Source organism: Miniopterus schreibersii (genome assembly GCF_964146895.1).
Source record: "Miniopterus schreibersii genome assembly, chromosome: 12".
In the NCBI taxonomy this organism is placed as follows: domain Eukaryota; kingdom Metazoa; phylum Chordata; class Mammalia; order Chiroptera; family Miniopteridae; genus Miniopterus; species Miniopterus schreibersii.
Window position 1 is genome coordinate 1,062,958 of NC_138112.1, and position 21,327 is coordinate 1,084,284.

The following is a 21,327-nucleotide window of genomic DNA, read 5'->3' on the forward strand; positions in this document are numbered from 1 at the left end:
CAAGTGATCTGAAGTAGGACTTTCACAAAAAGATGTGTTTGCGAGTCTGTGGTGAAAGGCGCTCTAAGTTGTGTATTCAGTGCTGGAGAGTGACACACTCTACATAGGTTACACAGCGTTTGGAGAGCACGAACATGCTTCAAACTGAAACTGCTACAAGCTGTGTGTAGCATGCAGAAAGAAAGCCTGTCATTTCAAAGAAGGAAGAGGAAACCAAACTCCAGGTAGTGAAACGAGCACACCAGTATGGGAGTTGTGCATGTGGACAGTTTCAAGCAGCAGCTCTTTGTGGACACTTGGAGACAGCGCTGTAAAAAAATTTCCTATGAAGCGGGATTGGGCCAAAGATGAAAGACCTTCCAAAACCAACCCTAAAGAACTTAGCCAAACAATGAATGTTGCAATAAGCTCCTGCAGCCAAGGTGCTTCTATGACACAACTTCCGAACAGGTTGCTACATTCTGCACAGTACAAAATACAAATGAATTCCAGGCTGAATACTCACTCCAGAAGGATGAAATGCATGTGTTTCTCTCTGAAAGAACACACAGCCACTACGCTTTTCCTTGCTCCTTCAAAGTCTTTGTAGATACGTGTCTTTTCACTGCTGCAGTACGTTTTGGGATGCATTGTTTCAATCTCTGCAAGCCTCACGTTGTTTCTTAGACAATGTGGAAAAACAAGGAGTATGTGTCCCAAATCTCTTCTAATCCATAAAAACGCAAACTGCATCACTCTTGCTCAAACACGCTCTTTCTCCTAATGTGTTGAGAACTTTCAAGAAACCAGAAAAGAAGGGCATTTTGCAGTGAAATTCAGACGGGTATGTACAATAGGACATTTCTATTGTTTGCAGAGTTCAAAAGCATGATTGACTTCATGTTCTCGATGAAACCCTTACTTTTCCAAGTGATCTGAAGTAGGACTTTCACAAAAAGATGTGTTTGCGAGTCTGTGGTGAAAGGCGCTCTAAGTTGTGTATTCAGTGCTGGAGAGTGACACACTCTACATAGGTTACACAGCGTTTGGAGAGCACGAACATGTTTCAAACTGAAACTGCTACAAGCTGTGTGTAGCATGCAGAAAGAAAGCCTGTCATTTCAAAGAAGGAAGAGGAAACCAAACTCCAGGTAGTGAAACGAGCACACCAGTATGGGAGTTGTGCACGTGGACAGTTTCAAGCAGCAGCTCTTTGTGGACACTTGGAGACAGCGCTGTGAAAAAATTTCCTACGAAGAGGGATTGGGCCAAAGTTGAAAGACGTACCAAAACCAACCCTAAAGAACTTAGCCAAACAATGAATGTTGCAATAAGCTCCTGCAGCCAAGGTGCTTCTATGACACAACTCCCGAACAGGTAGCTGCATTCTGCACAGTACAAAATACAAATGAATTCCAGGCTGAATACTCACTCCAGAAGGATGAAAGGCATGTGTTTCTCTCTGAACGAACACTCAGCCACTAGGCTTTTGCTTGCTCCTTCAAAGTCTTTGTAGAAACGTGTGTTTTCACGGCTGGAATACGTTTGGGATGCATTGTTTCAATCTCTGCAAGCCTCACGTTGTTTCTTAGACAATGTGGAAAAACAAGGAGTATGTGTCCCAAATCTCTTCTAATGCATAAAAACGCAAACTGCATCACTCTTGCTCAAACACGCTCTTTCTCCTAATGTGTTGAGAACTTTCAAGAAACCAAAAAAGAAGGGCATTTTGCACTGAAATTCAGACAGGTAAGTACAATAGGACATTTCTATTGTTTGCAGAGTTCAAAAGCATGATTGACTTCATGTTCTCGATGAAAGCTTACTTTTCCAAGTGATCTGAAGTAGGACTTTCACAAAAAGATGTGTTTGCGTGTCTGTGGTGAAAGGAGCTCTAAGTTGTGTATTCAGTGCTAGAGAGTGACACACTCTACATAGGCTACACAGCGTTTGGAGAGCACGAACATGCTTCAAACTGAAACTGCTACAAGCTGTATGTAGCATGCAGAAAGAAGGCTTGTCATTTCAAAGAAAGAAGAGGAAACCAAACTCCAGGTAGTGAAACGAGCACACCAGTATGGGAGATGTGCATGTGGACAGTTTCAAGCAGCAGCTCTTTGTGGACACTTGGAGACAGCGCTGTAAAAAAATTTCCTATGAAGCGGGATTGGGCCAAAGATGAAAGACCTTCCAAAACCAACCCTAAAGAACTTAGCCAAACAATGAATGTTGCAATAAGCTCCTGCAGCCAAGGTGCTTCTATGACACAACTTCCGAACAGGTTGCTACATTCTGCACAGTACAAAATACAAATGAATTCCAGGCTGAATACTCACTCCAGAAGGATGAAATGCATGTGTTTCTCTCTGAAAGAACACACAGCCACTACGCTTTTCCTTGCTCCTTCAAAGTCTTTGTAGATACGTGTCTTTTCACTGCTGCAGTACGTTTTGGGATGCATTGTTTCAATCTCTGCAAGCCTCACGTTGTTTCTTAGACAATGTGGAAAAACAAGGAGTATGTGTCCCAAATCTCTTGTAATCCATAAAAACGCAAACTGCATCACTCTTGCTCAAACACGCTCTTTCTCCTAATGTGTTGAGAACTTTCAAGAAACCAGAAAAGAAGGGCATTTTGCAGTGAAATTCAGACGGGTATGTACAATAGGACATTTCTATTGTTTGCAGAGTTCAAAAGCATGATTGACTTCATGTTCTCGATGAAACCCTTACTTTTCCAAGTGATCTGAAGTAGGACTTTCACAAAAAGATGTGTTTGCGAGTCTGTGGTGAAAGGCGCTCTAAGTTGTGTATTCAGTGCTGGAGAGTGACACACTCTACATAGGTTACACAGCGTTTGGAGAGCACGAACATGTTTCAAACTGAAACTGCTACAAGCTGTGTGTAGCATGCAGAAAGAAAGCCTGTCATTTCAAAGAAGGAAGAGGAAACCAAACTCCAGGTAGTGAAACGAGCACACCAGTATGGGAGTTGTGCACGTGGACAGTTTCAAGCAGCAGCTCTTTGTGGACACTTGGAGACAGCGCTGTGAAAAAATTTCCTACGAAGAGGGATTGGGCCAAAGTTGAAAGACGTACCAAAACCAACCCTAAAGAACTTAGCCAAACAATGAATGTTGCAATAAGCTCCTGCAGCCAAGGTGCTTCTATGACACAACTCCCGAACAGGTAGCTGCATTCTGCACAGTACAAAATACAAATGAATTCCAGGCTGAATACTCACTCCAGAAGGATGAAAGGCATGTGTTTCTCTCTGAACGAACACTCAGCCACTAGGCTTTTGCTTGCTCCTTCAAAGTCTTTGTAGAAACGTGTGTTTTCACGGCTGGAATACGTTTGGGATGCATTGTTTCAATCTCTGCAAGCCTCACGTTGTTTCTTAGACAATGTGGAAAAACAAGGAGTATGTGTCCCAAATCTCTTCTAATGCATAAAAACGCAAACTGCATCACTCTTGCTCAAACACGCTCTTTCTCCTAATGTGTTGAGAACTTTCAAGAAACCAAAAAAGAAGGGCATTTTGCACTGAAATTCAGACAGGTAAGTACAATAGGACATTTCTATTGTTTGCAGAGTTCAAAAGCATGATTGACTTCATGTTCTCGATGAAAGCTTACTTTTCCAAGTGATCTGAAGTAGGACTTTCACAAAAAGATGTGTTTGCGTGTCTGTGGTGAAAGGAGCTCTAAGTTGTGTATTCAGTGCTAGAGAGTGACACACTCTACATAGGCTACACAGCGTTTGGAGAGCACGAACATGCTTCAAACTGAAACTGCTACAAGCTGTATGTAGCATGCAGAAAGAAGGCTTGTCATTTCAAAGAAAGAAGAGGAAACCAAACTCCAGGTAGTGAAACGAGCACACCAGTATGGGAGATGTGCATGTGGACAGTTTCAAGCAGCAGCTCTTTGTGGACACTTGGAGACAGCGCTGTGAAAATATTTCCTACGAAGCGGGATTGGGCCAAAGTTGAAAGACCTTCCAAAACCAACCCTAAACAACTTAGCCAAACAATGAATGTGGCAATAAGCTCCTGCAGCCAAGGTGCTTCTATGACACAACTCCCGAACAGGTAGCTGCATTCTGCACACTACAAAATACAAATGAATTCCAGGCTGAATACTCACTCCAGAAGGATGAAATGCATGTGTTTCTCTCTGAAAGAACACACAGCCACTACGCTTTTCCTTGCTCCTTCAAAGTCTTTGTAGATACGTGTCTTTTCACTGCTGCAGTACGTTTTGGGATGCATTGTTTCAATCTCTCGCAAGCCTCACGTTGTTTCTTATACAATGTGGAAAAACAAGGAGTATGTGTCCCAAATCTCTTGTAATCCATAAAAACGCAAACTGCATCACTCTTGCTCAAACACGCTCTTTCTCCTAATGTGTTGAGAACTTTCAAGAAACCAGAAAAGAAGGGCATTTTGCAGTGAAATTCAGACGGGTATGTACAACAGGACATTTCTATTGTTTGCAGAGTTCAAAACCATGATTGACTTCATGTTCTCGATGAAACCCTTACTTTTCCAAGTGATCTGAAGTAGGACTTTCACAAAAAGATGTGTTTGCGAGTCTGTGGTGAAAGGCGCTCTAAGTTGTGTATTCAGTGCTGGAGAGTGACACACTCTACATAGGTTACACAGCGTTTGGAGAGCACGAACATGCTTCAAACTGAAACTGCTACAAGCTGTGTGTAGCATGCAGAAAGAAAGCCTGTCATTTCAAAGAAGGAAGAGGAAACCAAACTCCAGGTAGTGAAACGAGCACACCAGTATGGGAGTTGTGCATGTGGACAGTTTCAAGCAGCAGCTCTTTGTGGACACTTGGAGACAGCGCTGTAAAAAAATTTCCTATGAAGCGGGATTGGGCCAAAGATGAAAGACCTTCCAAAACCAACCCTAAAGAACTTAGCCAAACAATGAATGTTGCAATAAGCTCCTGCAGCCAAGGTGCTTCTATGACACAACTTCCGAACAGGTTGCTACATTCTGCACAGTACAAAATACAAATGAATTCCAGGCTGAATACTCACTCCAGAAGGATGAAATGCATGTGTTTCTCTCTGAAAGAACACACAGCCACTACGCTTTTCCTTGCTCCTTCAAAGTCTTTGTAGATACGTGTCTTTTCACTGCTGCAGTACGTTTTGGGATGCATTGTTTCAATCTCTGCAAGCCTCACGTTGTTTCTTAGACAATGTGGAAAAACAAGGAGTATGTGTCCCAAATCTCTTGTAATCCATAAAAACGCAAACTGCATCACTCTTGCTCAAACACGCTCTTTCTCCTAATGTGTTGAGAACTTTCAAGAAACCAGAAAAGAAGGGCATTTTGCAGTGAAATTCAGACGGGTATGTACAATAGGACATTTCTATTGTTTGCAGAGTTCAAAAGCATGATTGACTTCATGTTCTCGATGAAACCCTTACTTTTCCAAGTGATCTGAAGTAGGACTTTCACAAAAAGATGTGTTTGCGAGTCTGTGGTGAAAGGCGCTCTAAGTTGTGTATTCAGTGCTGGAGAGTGACACACTCTACATAGGTTACACAGCGTTTGGAGAGCACGAACATCCTTCAAACTGAAACTGCTACAAGCTGTGTGTAGCATGCAGAAAGAAGGCTTGTCATTTCAAAGAAAGAAGAGGAAACCAAACTCCAGGTAGTGAAACGAGCACACCAGTATGGGAGTTGTGCACGTGGACAGTTTCAAGCAGCAGCTCTTTCTGGACACTTGGAAACAGCGCTGTGAAAAAATTTCCTACGAAGAGGGATTGGGCCAAAGTTGAAAGACCTTCCAAAACCAACCCTAGAGAACTTAGCCAAACAATGAATGTTGCAATAAGCTCCTGCAGCCAGGTGCTTCTATGACACAACTCCCGAACAGGTAGCTACATTCTGCACAGTACAAAATACAAATGAATTCCAGGCTGAATACTCAGTCCAGAAGGATGAAATGCATGTGTTTCTCTCTGAACGAACACTCAGCCACTAGGCTTTTGCTTGCTCCTTCAAAGTCTTTGTAGAAACGTGTGTTTTCACGGCTGGAATACGTTTGGGATGCATTGTTTCAATCTCTGCAAGCCTCACGTTGTTTCTTAGACAATGTGGAAAAACAAGGAGTATGTGTCCCAAATCTCTTGTAATCCATAAAAACGCAAACTGCATCACTCTTGCTCAAACACGCTCTTTCTCCTAATGTGTTGAGAACTTTCAAGAAACCAGAAAAGAAGGGCATTTTGCAGTGAAATTCAGACGGGTATGTACAATAGGACATTTCTATTGTTTGCAGAGTTCAAAAGCATGATTGACTTCATGTTCTCGATGAAACCCTTACTTTTCCAAGTGATCTGAAGTAGGACTTTCACAAAAAGATGTGTTTGCGAGTCTGTGGTGAAAGGCGCTCTAAGTTGTGTATTCAGTGCTGGAGAGTGACACACTCTACATAGGTTACACAGCGTTTGGAGAGCACGAACATGTTTCAAACTGAAACTGCTACAAGCTGTGTGTAGCATGCAGAAAGAAAGCCTGTCATTTCAAAGAAGGAAGAGGAAACCAAACTCCAGGTAGTGAAACGAGCACACCAGTATGGGAGTTGTGCATGTGGACAGTTTCAAGCAGCAGCTCTTTGTGGACACTTGGAGACAGCGCTGTAAAAAAATTTCCTATGAAGCGGGATTGGGCCAAAGATGAAAGACCTTCCAAAACCAACCCTAAAGAACTTAGCCAAACAATGAATGTTGCAATAAGCTCCTGCAGCCAAGGTGCTTCTATGACACAACTTCCGAACAGGTTGCTACATTCTGCACAGTACAAAATACAAATGAATTCCAGGCTGAATACTCACTCCAGAAGGATGAAATGCATGTGTTTCTCTCTGAAAGAACACACAGCCACTACGCTTTTCCTTGCTCCTTCAAAGTCTTTGTAGATACGTGTCTTTTCACTGCTGCAGTACGTTTTGGGATGCATTGTTTCAATCTCTGCAAGCCTCACGTTGTTTCTTAGACAATGTGGAAAAACAAGGAGTATGTGTCCCAAATCTCTTGTAATCCATAAAAACGCAAACTGCATCACTCTTGCTCAAACACGCTCTTTCTCCTAATGTGTTGAGAACTTTCAAGAAACCAGAAAAGAAGGGCATTTTGCAGTGAAATTCAGACGGGTATGTACAATAGGACATTTCTATTGTTTGCAGAGTTCAAAAGCATGATTGACTTCATGTTCTCGATGAAACCCTTACTTTTCCAAGTGATCTGAAGTAGGACTTTCACAAAAAGATGTGTTTGCGAGTCTGTGGTGAAAGGCGCTCTAAGTTGTGTATTCAGTGCTGGAGAGTGACACACTCTACATAGGTTACACAGCGTTTGGAGAGCACGAACATCCTTCAAACTGAAACTGCTACAAGCTGTGTGTAGCATGCAGAAAGAAGGCTTGTCATTTCAAAGAAAGAAGAGGAAACCAAACTCCAGGTAGTGAAACGAGCACACCAGTATGGGAGTTGTGCACGTGGACAGTTTCAAGCAGCAGCTCTTTCTGGACACTTGGAAACAGCGCTGTGAAAAAATTTCCTACGAAGAGGGATTGGGCCAAAGTTGAAAGACCTTCCAAAACCAACCCTAGAGAACTTAGCCAAACAATGAATGTTGCAATAAGCTCCTGCAGCCAGGTGCTTCTATGACACAACTCCCGAACAGGTAGCTACATTCTGCACAGTACAAAATACAAATGAATTCCAGGCTGAATACTCAGTCCAGAAGGATGAAATGCATGTGTTTCTCTCTGAACGAACACTCAGCCACTAGGCTTTTGCTTGCTCCTTCAAAGTCTTTGTAGAAACGTGTGTTTTCACGGCTGGAATACGTTTGGGATGCATTGTTTCAATCTCTGCAAGCCTCACGTTGTTTCTTAGACAATGTGGAAAAACAAGGAGTATGTGTCCCAAATCTCTTGTAATCCATAAAAACGCAAACTGCATCACTCTTGCTCAAACACGCTCTTTCTCCTAATGTGTTGAGAACTTTCAAGAAACCAGAAAAGAAGGGCATTTTGCAGTGAAATTCAGACGGGTATGTACAATAGGACATTTCTATTGTTTGCAGAGTTCAAAAGCATGATTGACTTCATGTTCTCGATGAAACCCTTACTTTTCCAAGTGATCTGAAGTAGGACTTTCACAAAAAGATGTGTTTGCGAGTCTGTGGTGAAAGGCGCTCTAAGTTGTGTATTCAGTGCTGGAGAGTGACACACTCTACATAGGTTACACAGCGTTTGGAGAGCACGAACATGTTTCAAACTGAAACTGCTACAAGCTGTGTGTAGCATGCAGAAAGAAAGCCTGTCATTTCAAAGAAGGAAGAGGAAACCAAACTCCAGGTAGTGAAACGAGCACACCAGTATGGGAGTTGTGCATGTGGACAGTTTCAAGCAGCAGCTCTTTGTGGACACTTGGAGACAGCGCTGTGAAAAAATTTCCTACGAAGAGGGATTGGGCCAAAGTTGAAAGACGTACCAAAACCAACCCTAAAGAACTTAGCCAAACAATGAATGTTGCAATAAGCTCCTGCAGCCAAGGTGCTTCTATGACACAACTCCCGAACAGGTAGCTGCATTCTGCACAGTACAAAATACAAATGAATTCCAGGCTGAATACTCACTCCAGAAGGATGAAATGCATGTGTTTCTCTCTGAACGAACACTCAGCCACTAGGCTTTTGCTTGCTCCTTCAAAGTCTTTGTAGAAACGTGTGTTTTCACGGCTGGAATACGTTTGGGATGCATTGTTTCAATCTCTGCAAGCCTCACGTTGTTTCTTAGACAATGTGGAAAAACAAGGAGTATGTGTCCCAAATCTCTTCTAATCCATAAAAACGCAAACTGCATCACTCTTGCTCAAACACGCTCTTTCTCCTAATGTGTTGAGAACTTTCAAGAAACCAAAAAAGAAGGGCATTTTGCACTGAAATTCAGACAGGTAAGTACAATAGGACATTTCTATTGTTTGCAGAGTTCAAAAGCATGATTGACTTCATGTTCTCGATGAAAGCTTACTTTTCCAAGTGATCTGAAGTAGGACTTTCACAAAAAGATGTGTTTGCGTGTCTGTGGTGAAAGGAGCTCTAAGTTGTGTATTCAGTGCTAGAGAGTGACACACTCTACATAGGCTACACAGCGTTTGGAGAGCACGAACATGCTTCAAACTGAAACTGCTACAAGCTGTATGTAGCATGCAGAAAGAAGGCTTGTCATTTCAAAGAAAGAAGAGGAAACCAAACTCCAGGTAGTGAAACGAGCACACCAGTATGGGAGATGTGCATGTGGACAGTTTCAAGCAGCAGCTCTTTCTGGACACTTGGAGACAGCGCTGTGAAAAAATTTCCTACGAAGCGGGATTGGGCCAAAGTTGAAAGACCTTCCAAAACCAACCCTAAAGAACTTAGCCAAACAATGAATGTTGCAATAAGCTCCTGCAGCCAAGGTGCTTCTATGACACAACTTCCGAACAGGTTGCTACATTCTGCACACTACAAAATACAAATGAATTCCAGGCTGAATACTCACTCCAGAAGGATGAAATGCATGTGTTTCTCTCTGAAAGAACACACAGCCACTACGCTTTTCCTTGCTCCTTCAAAGTCTTTGTAGATACGTGTCTTTTCACTGCTGCAGTACGTTTTGGGATGCATTGTTTCAATCTCTCGCAAGCCTCACGTTGTTTCTTATACAATGTGGAAAAACAAGGAGTATGTGTCCCAAATCTCTTGTAATCCATAAAAACGCAAACTGCATCACTCTTGCTCAAACACGCTCTTTCTCCTAATGTGTTGAGAACTTTCAAGAAACCAGAAAAGAAGGGCATTTTGCAGTGAAATTCAGACGGGTATGTACAACAGGACATTTCTATTGTTTGCAGAGTTCAAAACCATGATTGACTTCATGTTCTCGATGAAACCCTTACTTTTCCAAGTGATCTGAAGTAGGACTTTCACAAAAAGATGTGTTTGCGAGTCTGTGGTGAAAGGCGCTCTAAGTTGTGTATTCAGTGCTGGAGAGTGACACACTCTACATAGGTTACACAGCGTTTGGAGAGCACGAACATGCTTCAAACTGAAACTGCTACAAGCTGTGTGTAGCATGCAGAAAGAAAGCCTGTCATTTCAAAGAAGGAAGAGGAAACCAAACTCCAGGTAGTGAAACGAGCACACCAGTATGGGAGTTGTGCATGTGGACAGTTTCAAGCAGCAGCTCTTTGTGGACACTTGGAGACAGCGCTGTAAAAAAATTTCCTATGAAGCGGGATTGGGCCAAAGATGAAAGACCTTCCAAAACCAACCCTAAAGAACTTAGCCAAACAATGAATGTTGCAATAAGCTCCTGCAGCCAAGGTGCTTCTATGACACAACTCCCGAACAGGTAGCTGCATTCTGCACAGTACAAAATACAAATGAATTCCAGGCTGAATACTCACTCCAGAAGGATGAAATGCATGTGTTTCTCTCTGAACGAACACTCAGCCACTAGGCTTTTGCTTGCTCCTTCAAAGTCTTTGTAGAAACGTGTGTTTTCACGGCTGGAATACGTTTGGGATGCATTGTTTCAATCTCTGCAAGCCTCACGTTGTTTCTTAGACAATGTGGAAAAACAAGGAGTATGTGTCCCAAATCTCTTCTAATCCATAAAAACGCAAACTGCATCACTCTTGCTCAAACACGCTCTTTCTCCTAATGTGTTGAGAACTTTCAAGAAACCAAAAAAGAAGGGCATTTTGCAGTGAAATTCAGACAGGTATGTACAACAGGACATTTCTATTGTTTGCAGAGTTCAAAAGCATGATTGACTTCATGTTCTCGATGAAAGCTTACTTTTCCAAGTGATCTGAAGTAGGACTTTCACAAAAAGATGTGTTTGCGTGTCTGTGGTGAAAGGAGCTCTAAGTTGTGTATTCAGTGCTAGAGAGTGACACACTCTACATAGGCTACACAGCGTTTGGAGAGCACGAACATGCTTCAAACTGAAACTGCTACAAGCTGTATGTAGCATGCAGAAAGAAGGCTTGTCATTTCAAAGAAAGAAGAGGAAACCAAACTCCAGGTAGTGAAACGAGCACACCAGTATGGGAGATGTGCATGTGGACAGTTTCAAGCAGCAGCTCTTTGTGGACACTTGGAGACAGCGCTGTGAAAAAATTTCCTACGAAGCGGGATTGGGCCAAAGTTGAAAGACCTTCCAAAACCAACCCTAAACAACTTAGCCAAACAATGAATGTTGCAATAAGCTCCTGCAGCCAAGGTGCTTCTATGACACAACTTCCGAACAGGTTGCTACATTCTGCACAGTACAAAATACAAATGAATTCCAGGCTGAATACTCACTCCAGAAGGATGAAATGCATGTGTTTCTCTCTGAAAGAACACACAGCCACTACGCTTTTCCTTGCTCCTTCAAAGTCTTTGTAGATACGTGTCTTTTCACTGCTGCAGTACGTTTTGGGATGCATTGTTTCAATCTCTCGCAAGCCTCACGTTGTTTCTTAGACAATGTGGAAAAACAAGGAGTATGTGTTCCAAATCTCTTGTAATCCATAAAAACGCAAACTGCATCACTCTTGCTCAAACACGCTCTTTCTCCTAATGTGTTGAGAACTTTCAAGAAACCAGAAAAGAAGGGCATTTTGCAGTGAAATTCAGACGGGTATGTACAATAGGACATTTCTATTGTTTGCAGAGTTCAAAAGCATGATTGACTTCATGTTCTCGATGAAACCCTTACTTTTCCAAGTGATCTGAAGTAGGACTTTCACAAAAAGATGTGTTTGCGTGTCTGTGGTGAAAGGCGCTCTAAGTTGTGTATTCAGTGCTGGAGAGTGACACACTCTACATTGGTTACACAGAGTTTGGAGAGCACGAACATCCTTCAAACTGAAACTGCTACATGCTGTGTGTAGCATGCAGAAAGAAGGCTTGTCATTTCAAAGAAAGAAGAGGAAACCAAACTCCAGGTAGTGAAACGAGCACACCAGTATGGGAGTTGTGCACGTGGACAGTTTCAAGCAGCAGCTCTTTCTGGACACTTGGAAACAGCGCTGTGAAAAAATTTCCTACGAAGAGGGATTGGGCCAAAGTTGAAAGACCTTCCAAAACCAACCCTAGAGAACTTAGCCAAACAATGAATGTTGCAATAAGCTCCTGCAGCCAGGTGCTTCTATGACACAACTCCCGAACAGGTAGCTACATTCTGCACAGTACAAAATACAAATGAATTCCAGGCTGAATACTCAGTCCAGAAGGATGAAATGCATGTGTTTCTCTCTGAACGAACACTCAGCCACTAGGCTTTTGCTTGCTCCTTCAAAGTCTTTGTAGAAACGTGTGTTTTCACGGCTGGAATACGTTTGGGATGCATTGTTTCAATCTCTGCAAGCCTCACGTTGTTTCTTAGACAATGTGGAAAAACAAGGAGTATGTGTCCCAAATCTCTTCTAATCCATAAAAACGCAAACTGCATCACTCTTGCTCAAACACGCTCTTTCTCCTAATGTGTTGAGAACTTTCAAGAAACCAGAAACGAAGGGCATTTTGCACTGAAATTCAGACAGGTAAGTACAATAGGACATTTCTATTGTTTGCAGAGTTCAAAAGCATGATTGACTTCATGTTCTCGATGAAAGCTTACTTTTCCAAGTGATCTGAAGTAGGACTTTCACAAAAAGATGTGTTTGCGTGTCTGTGGTGAAAGGAGCTCTAAGTTGTGTATTCAGTGCTAGAGAGTGACACACTCTACATAGGCTACACAGCGTTTGGAGAGCACGAACATGCTTCAAACTGAAACTGCTACAAGCTGTATGTAGCATGCAGAAAGAAGGCTTGTCATTTCAAAGAAAGAAGAGGAAACCAAACTCCAGGTAGTGAAACGAGCACACCAGTATGGGAGATGTGCATGTGGACAGTTTCAAGCAGCAGCTCTTTGTGGACACTTGGAGACAGCGCTGTGAAAAAATTTCCTACGAAGCGGGATTGGGCCAAAGTTGAAAGACCTTCCAAAACCAACCCTAAAGAACTTAGCCAAACAATGAATGTTGCAATAAGCTCCTGCAGCCAAGGTGCTTCTATGACACAACTTCCGAACAGGTTGCTACATTCTGCACACTACAAAATACAAATGAATTCCAGGCTGAATACTCACTCCAGAAGGATGAAATGCATGTGTTTCTCTCTGAAAGAACACACAGCCACTACGCTTTTCCTTGCTCCTTCAAAGTCTTTGTAGATACGTGTCTTTTCACTGCTGCAGTACGTTTTGGGATGCATTGTTTCAATCTCTCGCAAGCCTCACGTTGTTTCTTATACAATGTGGAAAAACAAGGAGTATGTGTCCCAAATCTCTTGTAATCCATAAAAACGCAAACTGCATCACTCTTGCTCAAACACGCTCTTTCTCCTAATGTGTTGAGAACTTTCAAGAAACCAGAAAAGAAGGGCATTTTGCAGTGAAATTCAGACGGGTATGTACAACAGGACATTTCTATTGTTTGCAGAGTTCAAAACCATGATTGACTTCATGTTCTCGATGAAACCCTTACTTTTCCAAGTGATCTGAAGTAGGACTTTCACAAAAAGATGTGTTTGCGAGTCTGTGGTGAAAGGCGCTCTAAGTTGTGTATTCAGTGCTGGAGAGTGACACACTCTACATAGGTTACACAGCGTTTGGAGAGCACGAACATGCTTCAAACTGAAACTGCTACAAGCTGTGTGTAGCATGCAGAAAGAAAGCCTGTCATTTCAAAGAAGGAAGAGGAAACCAAACTCCAGGTAGTGAAACGAGCACACCAGTATGGGAGTTGTGCATGTGGACAGTTTCAAGCAGCAGCTCTTTGTGGACACTTGGAGACAGCGCTGTAAAAAAATTTCCTATGAAGCGGGATTGGGCCAAAGATGAAAGACCTTCCAAAACCAACCCTAAAGAACTTAGCCAAACAATGAATGTTGCAATAAGCTCCTGCAGCCAAGGTGCTTCTATGACACAACTTCCGAACAGGTTGCTACATTCTGCACAGTACAAAATACAAATGAATTCCAGGCTGAATACTCACTCCAGAAGGATGAAATGCATGTGTTTCTCTCTGAAAGAACACACAGCCACTACGCTTTTCCTTGCTCCTTCAAAGTCTTTGTAGATACGTGTCTTTTCACTGCTGCAGTACGTTTTGGGATGCATTGTTTCAATCTCTGCAAGCCTCACGTTGTTTCTTAGACAATGTGGAAAAACAAGGAGTATGTGTCCCAAATCTCTTGTAATCCATAAAAACGCAAACTGCATCACTCTTGCTCAAACACGCTCTTTCTCCTAATGGGTTGAGAACTTTCAAGAAACCAGAAAAGAAGGGCATTTTGCAGTGAAATTCAGACGGGTATGTACAATAGGACATTTCTATTGTTTGCAGAGTTCAAAAGCATGATTGACTTCATGTTCTCGATGAAACCCTTACTTTTCCAAGTGATCTGAAGTAGGACTTTCACAAAAAGATGTGTTTGCGAGTCTGTGGTGAAAGGCGCTCTAAGTTGTGTATTCAGTGCTGGAGAGTGACACACTCTACATAGGTTACACAGCGTTTGGAGAGCACGAACATGTTTCAAACTGAAACTGCTACAAGCTGTGTGTAGCATGCAGAAAGAAAGCCTGTCATTTCAAAGAAGGAAGAGGAAACCAAACTCCAGGTAGTGAAACGAGCACACCAGTATGGGAGTTGTGCATGTGGACAGTTTCAAGCAGCAGCTCTTTGTGGACACTTGGAGACAGCGCTGTGAAAAAATTTCCTACGAAGAGGGATTGGGCCAAAGTTGAAAGACGTACCAAAACCAACCCTAAAGAACTTAGCCAAACAATCAATGTTGCAATAAGCTCCTGCAGCCAAGGTGCTTCTATGACACAACTCCCGAACAGGTAGCTGCATTCTGCACAGTACAAAATACAAATGAATTCCAGGCTGAATACTCACTCCAGAAGGATGAAATGCATGTGTTTCTCTCTGAACGAACACTCAGCCACTAGGCTTTTGCTTGCTCCTTCAAAGTCTTTGTAGAAACGTGTGTTTTCACGGCTGGAATACGTTTGGGATGCATTGTTTCAATCTCTGCAAGCCTCACGTTGTTTCTTAGACAATGTGGAAAAACAAGGAGTATGTGTCCCAAATCTCTTCTAATCCATAAAAACGCAAACTGCATCACTCTTGCTCAAACACGCTCTTTCTCCTAATGTGTTGAGAACTTTCAAGAAACCAAAAAAGAAGGGCATTTTGCACTGAAATTCAGACAGGTAAGTACAATAGGACATTTCTATTGTTTGCAGAGTTCAAAAGCATGATTGACTTCATGTTCTCGATGAAAGCTTACTTTTCCAAGTGATCTGAAGTAGGACTTTCACAAAAAGATGTGTTTGCGTGTCTGTGGTGAAAGGAGCTCTAAGTTGTGTATTCAGTGCTAGAGAGTGACACACTCTACATAGGCTACACAGCGTTTGGAGAGCACGAACATGCTTCAAACTGAAACTGCTACAAGCTGTGTGTAGCATGCAGAAAGAAGGCTTGTCATTTCAAAGAAAGAAGAGGAAACCAAACTCCAGGTAGTGAAACGAGCACACCAGTATGGGAGTTGTGCATGTGGACAGTTTCAAGCAGCAGCTCTTTGTGGACACTTGGAGACAGCGCTGTAAAAAAATTTCCTATGAACCGGGATTGGGCCAAAGATGAAAGACCTTCCAAAACCAACCCTAAAGAACTTAGCCAAACAATGAATGTTGCAATAAGCTCCTGCAGCCAAGGTGCTTCTATGACACAACTCCGAACAGGTTGCTACATTCTGCACAGTACAAAATACAAATGAATTCCAGGCTGAATACTCACTCCAGAAGGATGAAATGCATGTGTTTCTCTCTGAAAGAACACACAGCCACTACGCTTTTCCTTGCTCCTTCAAAGTCTTTGTAGATACGTGTCTTTTCACTGCTGCAGTACGTTTTGGGATGCATTGTTTCAATCTCTGCAAGCCTCACGTTGTTTCTTAGACAATGTGGAAAAACAAGGAGTATGTGTCCCAAATCTCTTGTAATCCATAAAAACGCAAACTGCATCACTCTGTCTCAAACACGCTCTTTCTCCTAATGGGTTGAGAACTTTCAAGAAACCAGAAAAGAAGGGCATTTTGCAGTGAAATTCAGACGGGTATGTACAATAGGACATTTCTATTGTTTGCAGAGTTCAAAAGCATGATTGACTTCATGTTCTCGATGAAACCCTTACTTTTCCAAGTGATCTGAAGTAGGACTTTCACAAAAAGATGTGTTTGCGAGTCTGTGGTGAAAGGCGCTCTAAGTTGTGTATTCAGTGCTGGAGAGTGACACACTCTACATAGGTTACACAGCGTTTGGAGAGCACGAACATGTTTCAAACTGAAACTGCTACAAGGTGTGTGTAGCATGCAGAAAGAAAGCCTGTCATTTCAAAGAAGGAAGAGGAAACCAAACTCCAGGTAGTGAAACGAGCACACCAGTATGGGAGTTGTGCATGTGGACAGTTTCAAGCAGCAGCTCTTTGTGGACACTTGGAGACAGCGCTGTGAAAAAATTTCCTACGAAGAGGGATTGGGCCAAAGTTGAAAGACGTACCAAAACCAACCCTAAAGAACTTAGCCAAACAATGAATGTTGCAATAAGCTCCTGCAGCCAAGGTGCTTCTATGACACAACTCCCGAACAGGTAGCTGCATTCTGCACAGTACAAAATACAAATGAATTCCAGGCTGAATACTCACTCCAGAAGGATGAAATGCATGTGTTTCTCTCTGAACGAACACTCAGCCACTAGGCTTTTGCTTGCTCCTTCAAAGTCTTTGTAGAAACGTGTGTTTTCACGGCTGGAATACGTTTGGGATGCATTGTTTCAATCTCTGCAAGCCTCACGTTGTTTCTTAGACAATGTGGAAAAACAAGGAGTATGTGTCCCAAATCTCTTCTAATCCATAAAAACGCAAACTGCATCACTCTTGCTCAAACACGCTCTTTCTCCTAATGTGTTGAGAACTTTCAAGAAACCAAAAAAGAAGGGCATTTTGCAGTGAAATTCAGACAGGTATGTACAACAGGACATTTCTATTGTTTGCAGAGTTCAAAAGCATGATTGACTTCATGTTCTCGATGAAAGCTTACTTTTCCAAGTGATCTGAAGTAGGACTTTCACAAAAAGATGTGTTTGCGTGTCTGTGGTGAAAGGAGCTCTAAGTTGTGTATTCAGTGCTAGAGAGTGACACACTCTACATAGGCTACACAGCGTTTGGAGAGCACGAACATGCTTCAAACTGAAACTGCTACAAGCTGTATGTAGCATGCAGAAAGAAGGCTTGTCATTTCAAAGAAAGAAGAGGAAACCAAACTCCAGGTAGTGAAACGAGCACACCAGTATGGGAGATGTGCATGTGGACAGTTTCAAGCAGCAGCTCTTTGTGGACACTTGGAGACAGCGCTGTGAAAAAATTTCCTACGAAGCGGGATTGGGCCAAAGTTGAAAGACCTTCCAAAACCAACCCTAAACAACTTAGCCAAACAATGAATGTTGCAATAAGCTCCTGCAGCCAAGGTGCTTCTATGACACAACTTCCGAACAGGTTGCTACATTCTGCACAGTACAAAATACAAATGAATTCCAGGCTGAATACTCACTCCAGAAGGATGAAATGCATGTGTTTCTCTCTGAAAGAACACACAGCCACTACGCTTTTCCTTGCTCCTTCAAAGTCTTTGTAGATACGTGTCTTTTCACTGCTGCAGTACGTTTTGGGATGCATTGTTTCAATCTCTCGCAAGCCTCACGTTGTTTCTTAGACAATGTGGAAAAACAAGGAGTATGTGTTCCAAATCTCTTGTAATCCATAAAAACGCAAACTGCATCACTCTTGCTCAAACACGCTCTTTCTCCTAATGTGTTGAGAACTTTCAAGAAACCAGAAAAGAAGGGCATTTTGCAGTGAAATTCAGACGGGTATGTACAATAGGACATTTCTATTGTTTGCAGAGTTCAAAAGCATGATTGACTTCATGTTCTCGATGAAACCCTTACTTTTCCAAGTGATCTGAAGTAGGACTTTCACAAAAAGATGTGTTTGCGTGTCTGTGGTGAAAGGCGCTCTAAGTTGTGTATTCAGTGCTGGAGAGTGACACACTCTACATTGGTTACACAGAGTTTGGAGAGCACGAACATCCTTCAAACTGAAACTGCTACATGCTGTGTGTAGCATGCAGAAAGAAGGCTTGTCATTTCAAAGAAAGAAGAGGAAACCAAACTCCAGGTAGTGAAACGAGCACACCAGTATGGGAGTTGTGCACGTGGACAGTTTCAAGCAGCAGCTCTTTCTGGACACTTGGAAACAGCGCTGTGAAAAAATTTCCTACGAAGAGGGATTGGGCCAAAGTTGAAAGACCTTCCAAAACCAACCCTAGAGAACTTAGCCAAACAATGAATGTTGCAATAAGCTCCTGCAGCCAGGTGCTTCTATGACACAACTCCCGAACAGGTAGCTACATTCTGCACAGTACAAAATACAAATGAATTCCAGGCTGAATACTCAGTCCAGAAGGATGAAATGCATGTGTTTCTCTCTGAACGAACACTCAGCCACTAGGCTTTTGCTTGCTCCTTCAAAGTCTTTGTAGAAACGTGTGTTTTCACGGCTGGAATACGTTTGGGATGCATTGTTTCAATCTCTGCAAGCCTCACGTTGTTTCTTAGACAATGTGGAAAAACAAGGAGTATGTGTCCCAAATCTCTTCTAATCCATAAAAACGCAAACTGCATCACTCTTGCTCAAACACGCTCTTTCTCCTAATGTGTTGAGAACTTTCAAGAAACCAGAAACGAAGGGCATTTTGCACTGAAATTCAGACAGGTAAGTACAATAGGACATTTCTATTGTTTGCAGAGTTCAAAAGCATGATTGACTTCATGTTCTCGATGAAAGCTTACTTTTCCAAGTGATCTGAAGTAGGACTTTCACAAAAAGATGTGTTTGCGTGTCTGTGGTGAAAGGAGCTCTAAGTTGTGTATTCAGTGCTAGAGAGTGACACACTCTACATAGGCTACACAGCGTTTGGAGAGCACGAACATGCTTCAAACTGAAACTGCTACAAGCTGTATGTAGCATGCAGAAAGAAGGCTTGTCATTTCAAAGAAAGAAGAGGAAACCAAACTCCAGGTAGTGAAACGAGCACACCAGTATGGGAGATGTGCATGTGGACAGTTTCAAGCAGCAGCTCTTTGTGGACACTTGGAGACAGCGCTGTGAAAAAATTTCCTACGAAGCGGGATTGGGCCAAAGTTGAAAGACCTTCCAAAACCAACCCTAAAGAACTTAGCCAAACAATGAATGTTGCAATAAGCTCCTGCAGCCAAGGTGCTTCTATGACACAACTTCCGAACAGGTTGCTACATTCTGCACACTACAAAATACAAATGAATTCCAGGCTGAATACTCACTCCAGAAGGATGAAATGCATGTGTTTCTCTCTGAAAGAACACACAGCCACTACGCTTTTCCTTGCTCCTTCAAAGTCTTTGTAGATACGTGTCTTTTCACTGCTGCAGTACGTTTTGGGATGCATTGTTTCAATCTCTCGCAAGCCTCACGTTGTTTCTTATACAATGTGGAAAAACAAGGAGTATGTGTCCCAAATCTCTTGTAATCCATAAAAACGCATACTGCATCACTCTTGCTCAAACACGCTCTTTCTCCTAATGTGTTGAGAACTTTCAAGAAACCAGAAAAGAAGGGCATTTTGCAGTGAAATTCAGACGGGTATGTACAACAGGACATTTCTATTGTTTGCAGAGTTCAAAACCATGATTGACTTCATGTTCTCGATGAAACCCTTACTTTTCCAAGTGATCTGAAGTAGGACTTTCACAAAAAGATGTGTTTGCGAGTCTGTGGTGAAAGGCGCTCTAAGTTGTGTATTCAGTGCTGGAGAGTGACACACTCTACATAGGTTACACAGCGTTTGGAGAGCACGAACATGCTTCAAACTGAAACTGCTACAAGCTGTGTGTAGCATGCAGAAAGAAAGCCTGTCATTTCAAAGAAGGAAGAGGAAACCAAACTCCAGGTAGTGAAACGAGCACACCAGTATGGGAGTTGTGCATGTGGACAGTTTCAAGCAGCAGCTCTTTGTGGACACTTGGAGACAGCGCTGTAAAAAAATTTCCTATGAAGCGGGATTGGGCCAAAGATGAAAGACCTTCCAAAACCAACCCTAAAGAACTTAGCCAAACAATGAATGTTGCAATAAGCTCCTGCAGCCAAGGTGCTTCTATGACACAACTTCCGAACAGGTTGCTACATTCTGCACAGTACAAAATACAAATGAATTCCAGGCTGAATACTCACTCCAGAAGGATGAAATGCATGTGTTTCTCTCTGAAAGAACACACAGCCACTACGCTTTTCCTTGCTCCTTCAAAGTCTTTGTAGATACGTGTCTTTTCACTGCTGCAGTACGTTTTGGGATGCATTGTTTCAATCTCTGCAAGCCTCACGTTGTTTCTTAGACAATGTGGAAAAACAAGGAGTATGTGTCCCAAATCTCTTGTAATCCATAAAAACGCAAACTGCATCACTCTTGCTCAAACACGCTCTTTCTCCTAATGTGTTGAGAACTTTCAAGAAACCAGAAAAGAAGGGCATTTTGCAGTGAAATTCAGACGGGTATGTACAATAGGACATTTCTATTGTTTGCAGAGTTCAAAAGCATGATTGACTTCATGTTCTCGATGAAACCCTTACTTTTCCAAGTGATCTGAAGTAGGACTTTCACAAAAAGATGTGTTTGCGAGTCTGTGGTGAAAGGCGCTCTAAGTTGTGTATTCAGTGCTGGAGAGTGACACACTCTACATAGGTTACACAGCGTTTGGAGAGCACGAACATGTTTCAAACTGAAACTGCTACAAGCTGTGTGTAGCATGCAGAAAGAAAGCCTGTCATTTCAAAGAAGGAAGAGGAAACCAAACTCCAGGTAGTGAAACGAGCACACCAGTATGGGAGTTGTGCACGTGGACAGTTTCAAGCAGCAGCTCTTTGTGGACACTTGGAGACAGCGCTGTGAAAAAATTTCCTACGAAGAGGGATTGGGCCAAAGTTGAAAGACGTACCAAAACCAACCCTAAAGAACTTAGCCAAACAATGAATGTTGCAATAAGCTCCTGCAGCCAAGGTGCTTCTATGACACAACTCCCGAACAGGTAGCTGCATTCTGCACAGTACAAAATACAAATGAATTCCAGGCTGAATACTCACT